A 7,030-nucleotide genomic window follows, 5' to 3' on the forward strand; every position below is an offset into this window, starting at 1 on the left:
ATCCCATCGATTCAGCGCGTGGCGGTACAGTTTCGGAATCAAGGAGAAAGTCACTCTTCTCTCTTTCTTGGCTTTTCGCGAGGATAGCGAGCGGTACGAGGTAGACGCCAACGACGCTCGTTCACTTTCCAGTTCTGCCGAGACACGCGCTCTCCTGCTGTGTGCAACGGCGAAGAAACGCACATATACAAACATATACGTACAGATGCGTGTATGATGCGAGACGATCGAGAGCGTATTACGAGAGAGGCGATCGCGATCAAGCGATCGCGGCGGAGTACCGTTACACGTGCGTACACAGGCCCCGAAGCTCTCCCGGTCCCCAATCATTCCGCACTCGTCTCTGTATATCGAGATCGCGTTACAGCCAAACCGAACCCACGCTTTCGCATTCCATCGTCGATGCTCTCAGGGGAAGCCCTCTCCAATCCTCTTTCCTTTACCTGTCTGCTCTTACCTGACTGACCGGCTGGCCGGACCCGATCTTTGTGGACTACCTGTCCTCCCTCCGGGTCTGATTTAAGATCCCGCGACAGTCGAAAAATCGTCCGCGCGCACCAGAGGCGTAAAACTCTGCGGAGTTTCGTGAAGAAATGATCAAAGAGAAAATTATTTCGAAAGATTATAAGCTTATACTTATGTAAAAACTATAACGGATTGGCGAATCACTTAAAAATGAAAGTATATGTTATAAGAACGTAAATGTGTTTTACAAGTAGCAATTGGTATGGTTCGCTCTAATTATCAGTTATCTTCCTGGTGAGGAAATCCCTGATGAATCACGATACGCCTTAGCGCTGTAGTTCAGTTACGGAAATTCCGCTAGATTTTATGAGGCGAGTCGATTATGAAGCTTATTGACCGCAAGATACCATGCACATGAATTTATGAAGTGCACTTTATCGAACGTGCACATTCGTAACACAGTAACGGTATAGGGGCCAAACATTTACGAGTTAATAAATTTTAAGTGGCCGCGTATAGGTTCGTAACTAAATAAGTTACTCAAGTTGCCATTTGAAGTCGGAATACAGCCGCAAGAACGTATCATGCAACGTTAAAATTCTTACGTTCACGACTGAAATATTTGTGGTTCTCGAAAGAGAAATAATATCCTTGAGTTATTTAGCAATGACGTAACTGTAACGTAAAAATCGCCGAAATATGTTTAATTTATAAGAATATATGTAAAATATATTCATACATGGAAAAAATGATTTTGCCAGAATATCTTGTAAGTATGGTTGAAGATGATTATACGTGGAAAGATTCTGCAGAAAAATTTATCTACATATACATCTGAAAATAATTTTGTTAAACTATCAAAATAATTATGTGAGAAACTCAAATATGAGAGTTGCAAAAAATTTCGATATTTTATCAAACTTTTTTTGCAACAAAGCTTTCTTCATCAAAGCTTTTAAATTTTCTGTATAACTATAATTTGGTGATCTAACAAAATTATTTTCAGTTCTGTATCTATCTACATTTTTAATCAACAAAATCGTTCTTTCCATTATCGTTAAATCGGATGTTCCGTATATGTAGCTACTTAATATAGCACAGATCTAATATAGTTCCGTAACATAAGACCCCTCCGGACGCACGTAATACCGTATTGCACAGTAATGTAACTCATTGCTCTTCCGTATAACTGGAGTGGACGAATATATTGAGTTTGTTATCAGACCTCATTAACACTCGTAGAACTTCTTAATCAAGTCGAGAAACGGGTGTTTCGTTTTTGCCGAGTGACTCTCAGTATACCTTCTGCGATTTTTATTACATATAATATGTAGACATTTACGATTTTAATATTCGTTCTTATCGACGTACCAAGATTCATCTGCGATATGTTATATTTAATTATTTCGTATCAAAAGTATATTGATCTTAGAAAAGTGCACATTATCACATTGAAATCTAAAAATACCTCAGAATTTTATTTTGTCTAACTTACATAATAACATCATTCCGATGTTATCAGTATAAATCTTGCGGGAATTGGTGCTCGAGATTATGAGCCAATCTATAAACCTCGTATAAGATATAAACATCTTGTAACTCGTTCTATCAGTCATATAAAATCGGTGCTGTCTAACGCGCACTTTCATCCTGTCTGCATTCGTGTGCGATGCGTTTACCGTGGATGGCAATTGACGCCTACGATCATTCAATGATTGCAGATAACCGATAGATTCCGGTAGTCCGTGTCAAGGATATGAAGCGTTCACGACGAGGAGAATCTTGTTCTCGCAAATAATTATCTAATTCATCTCCGTAGTCTCTCGGCAAATTGTGCGTCACGACTGCGTATGCGTATTACTCGAACTCGATTTTAAGTGATTTTCGCTGGCATAACTGCCACTACATTATTGCTTTTTTAAGGCAGCACTTTCTATTGGACCGGTCCCGCGATTTTCTCGATCGATGCAACCAACCGGTGGCTCTATGCTAATAACTTAACTGCTACTTGCCGAACGCTCAGAGGTTACTTGCTGTTTTTTAAGGTGTATGCTAATTTCTCGGTACGCTTTTGCCGTTTATGCTAATCGGTGCCTCAGGCATGTTTATGGCAAAGTTTGTCTGATACGACAAAAAAAATTGCGCTACCTGCACCAAAGGTTACTTGGCCATTGTAGTTTTTTTTCTTCATTACAAGGTGTTAAATCCAGCATTCTGTCTATATTGTGTACTGTCTTAAAATATGATTATTATCGAAAATGTTTTTAATTCGATTGTTATTTAAAAAAGAAAAAAGAAAAGTATTTGTCAATTTTCAATACATATTGGGCAATAATAACTCGAATCTTAAAAACATTTAGAAAAAGCAACTTTGCAATGTTGTAAAATTCTTTAATATAATTGGTTTGCACATTTGGATTCAATGAGAAACTGAGGGCAAAATCAATCATATTAAAGAATTTTACAATTGCAGTTGCAAAACTGCTTCTTTTGCTGAACGCCAGTGTCACTTATGATTTCCAAAAAGTTAGCATACTATTTTCGCAATTTCGGTATACTTAATTGAAAGAATTATAATTTTTTTTACTAGTACTAGAGCCACGATATGTTCGCAAGAAATTTTGATGAATTAAATTTAAAAAATAAAAATCCAGAGATATAAAATCAATATCACGGTTTTATAGAAATTGATAACAATTTTTTTTATTGAAATTGAGTTGGAGTCATAATACTCTTTAATAAAGTTCTCGAGAGAGAAGTATTATCTGGAACTCGAGAGACTATCAAATATCCGAGAAAAGTATTTTAGCCATGGGAACTTTACAGAGCGTTGCGTCCACTTGACGCAATCATTTGTTACATGACGAGATGCTAGAAACGCATATGTGTAGTGCTTGATGTCGATGCTGGGTTAGATGTATAAATAAAGCGCCTCGCACTCTCGCCTCTCGCGGAGTTACGGTAATTATTTTAGTCAATGCCGTAATAAGAATGTTGCTGACAATCATCACACATGAACAATTGCTTCTTACGTGCATTAATGAACTGTACAAGAGCTCTCCCTCCCCGACGCGTTCATGCTTTATGAATATATCGCTAACTCACGCTCCTGTAGATGGAACAGCTTTGACGCGAGCAGAGTTATGAATGGAATGGAGAGATGACAAGACCAGCATGCATCGCGCGATAGCATTAATGCATATTGCATATTGCAGTTACGTGTATAATCAGCGAGAAATTACCGTATATAATTTCTGTATATTCTTGAGAGATTATTACACGAATTTTTAATGTGATCTTCCATATTAAGATAATAAAATAGAAAGATTTACATATTTCCGACATATTTTTCAAGATTTAAAGAATATTAATCTTCTGTCTATAATTTGAGTCTTTTTTGTCCAGCTCACATATTTTTTTTACTTTTCATTTCTATTATATTACTCTCTAAATCTTTTATAGTGAAAATCTTAATCTTAAAAATTGAAAATTAAGCCATTTTTTAAGACTGGCTTAATTTTCTCATTCTTTAGAGTGAGAGTTCCTTCAAAGAATTTAGAATTTTTTTATCTCAAAAATGTTATTTAATAAAAACTGAAATTTGAAAAATGATGTTGAAATTTGAGAGTGAAATTTTGCTTGTGTTAAAAAAAGCTCAAATTGCAAACGGAGAGTTTAAATAACTTTTCATTTGAGTACAAAGACTAACAGAGCATTTGGTGGTAGCATATCGCCTCGATACGTTTTGCATAACCATCTCGCGCGGTCGCTGCGCTGTCCTTTTCTCCTTTCGCTGCGAGCAAAAGGCAGAGAGCAATTATCCGTTTCTCGAGAGCGCACGCATTCTCCCTACCGAAAGGGTTGCGTGCGCCGCGCCCGGCGAGTTCATTGAACCGACACACGGCAGTGGCTGCGAATAGCTGTAGCCACCTTGCGCGTTTTACACAACTACCCTTTCGTTTCTTTTTCCTTCTTTTTCCCTCGCAAACTCTCTCGGTTTGTTCGGCGAAAGGATGTTAAAAAAAAAAAGAGAAAGAGGCAGTTGGGAGAGAGGCAGTTGGGAGAGAGAGCAACGAGGATAGGTGAAAGGACGATCAGGAAGGGTGGGTAGATGGGTACAGTTGACGGTATCAAAAACAAGGAAAGCCTTTGTCGCCGGGCCTCCGCATGCTACGGCGGGCAAGGGCAGAAGTGCAGAATATAATGGGGCACGTGTTCGGCCGAGCTGCGCTAATGACACGGTTTCGCGGAGCTCTCGACCGCATTGTCCACACAAACTCTTTTATACCGCCTCCGCCTCCGCCGTCGTTTTCGCCGCATTGTAAAGCCTGTTACGTGTTTGCACATTCGCGCAGACTCGGGCTCTCCATTTCTCTCGATATTGTCTCGTTATATCTACTTGTGATTCCTGAGAATAATAGCCATCCCGCGATTGTTCGAGAGGTTCGTCGATGGAATCACTAGGAATTGATAAGATCTATGAACTTTTATGTGCAGGAAATTGATTAAATTCTTTGCGATTGGAGCCGTAAAAATAAATCCTTGCCGATTAGATTCTTTTCCGAGAAGTGTGCTTCGTAAAAAAAAATCTACCTGCACTGAAAGAATAATTTAGCGAAAGTATTAAAAAATTTAGATAGATACGGATTTGAAAATAATTTTGGTCATCAAAATAATTACGTTTTAGCAACCAGTTCAAGCGCCCTTTATAATTTTGATTATCTAATAAAATAATAAAAATCATTTAAATCTGTATCCACCTAAATTTTTAGAGACTTCAGTAGAACCATCTTATTTACCATATCAAATGTAAAGCATGCTGAAATGTGCATATCCGAATTATGCATATCGGAAATAATGATCTCCCATGCAATCGGCTTCAGTTCTAATTCAACATACGTATATTTGCAAAACTTCTCGGGATATTTTCGATCTTTTGCGTTCCATGCTAAAGAAGCATAAATAACATTGCAAATATAGATACTTAGTTTTCGTGCCGACTGTTTAGGCGTTCATGTGATTCCTGACCTCTAAGCTAACAATTAACATACATTTTTAGTGATATAGTGTCTTTGAAGTATCACGTGAAAAATCGCGCATCTCCTCGCTCCCTCACATCGCCTTATTCGGACACGTCAGACATGCTCGTGTGCATAGACGGTGTGCAAGCGTGTCTGTCCGCGTTCGCCCATTCGCGTTGAACGGGCACTACGCGTCATTTATCGCGACGTGCGTACGTGCATGCGTGCGTGCGTATGCGCACATAGAGAAATCGTGGAACCGTGCACGTGTTTACGGTAGCTTCCCGCGCACCCAGGCATGGGTGCATAATAGGCATATTTCGATGGAGAAAAGGGTGCCCCACATCGCAGCACTAACGAGCTAAATTCGTGCGCTAGTAGTCATACACGATGCACGGTGTGTCGTCGCCGAATAACGATCGACGTGAATCACATCGGCCTTGAAATAACCATGTAACCTATACGATATAACCCCGTTTAAAATAAAATGAATTATTTGAAGAAAAATTGACATTTTTCATACTGAAATTAATACATTGTTTGCAATTTGAATCTTTTTTTAGCACATAAAATTTCATTCTGAATTTCAGATTTATCAAATCATTTTTACTCAAATTTATTAAATTGTTTTTATATTTTTTAATTATTAAATTACATTTAATTAGATTTAATTTTATTAAATAACATTTGAGTTAAACTATTTGATAATAGAGATGTTGAAAAATAATTCGAAATTTTTTTTTAAAAGTCTTACAGAACTTTGTAGACGGAAGGATTAAAAATATGATCGCAGACGGAGGGTTAATTCATCTCAAGAGGATACATTCGTATATGTTTAAATGATTTGCATTACGTAAGCAATTATTTATATATATCCTTGAGGAGATTCGCAATTAGGGAGACATTAGAGCACGTCTGCGTCATTAAAATATACGAAATATAACAAAGAATAACGTGATATGATTACGTAAAGTACATTGATTAATGTAATTGTTGAAAGTTCCGGCGGGCACGGAAATAACGCTCGTAATTATGACTTGCATTTCCCACACCGTTCCGGTACGAATTACATATAACGCGATATTTTATTCGTACGCATCTTATATTATTACATTGTGTATGCATTATTGTATTATTCGTATAAAATGTGATCATCAAGTTTATTCGCGTACGTAGAGATTCTGTCGTTCTGCAAGAGTAACGTCTGACGCAATTGTCAGATAATCCCTCGTTATATCTCGAAGACGTTTATGATAGACAGGCAAAATGAACGTGGTGAAAAGGAAGCGATGGGAAATTCATAACGGCGTGTTCCTGAAACAAAGCGGGACATCACTTTTTTTTCCACACTCCCCCATATACTTGGCTTGAATACGTGGGAGTCTGGGCGTTTTCAACATGTCAGCACTAGGTGATGGAAAGTAGGATCCAAGCGTGCTCTACGATCTCGCTTGTCAAATCATGGAGATTGTCAGACATAAAAAAAACGTTCATGTATACGGCGGCGGTTGCTTATATATATATATATATATATATATATACTA

The 7,030-nt window shown here is 37.9% G+C and overlaps 1 protein-coding gene across 1 annotated transcript in view; it reads left to right on the forward strand.

The window, feature by feature from the left end:
- LOC105617006 (serine/threonine-protein kinase N) overlaps window positions 1-7,030 on the forward strand; it is a 32,961-nt gene that overhangs the window by 14,319 nt on the left and 11,612 nt on the right. The gene's annotated exons all lie outside the window — the stretch shown is intronic.

Source organism: Atta cephalotes, assembly GCF_000143395.1.
Source record: "Atta cephalotes unplaced genomic scaffold scaffold00011, whole genome shotgun sequence".
NCBI lineage: Eukaryota > Metazoa > Arthropoda > Insecta > Hymenoptera > Formicidae > Atta > Atta cephalotes.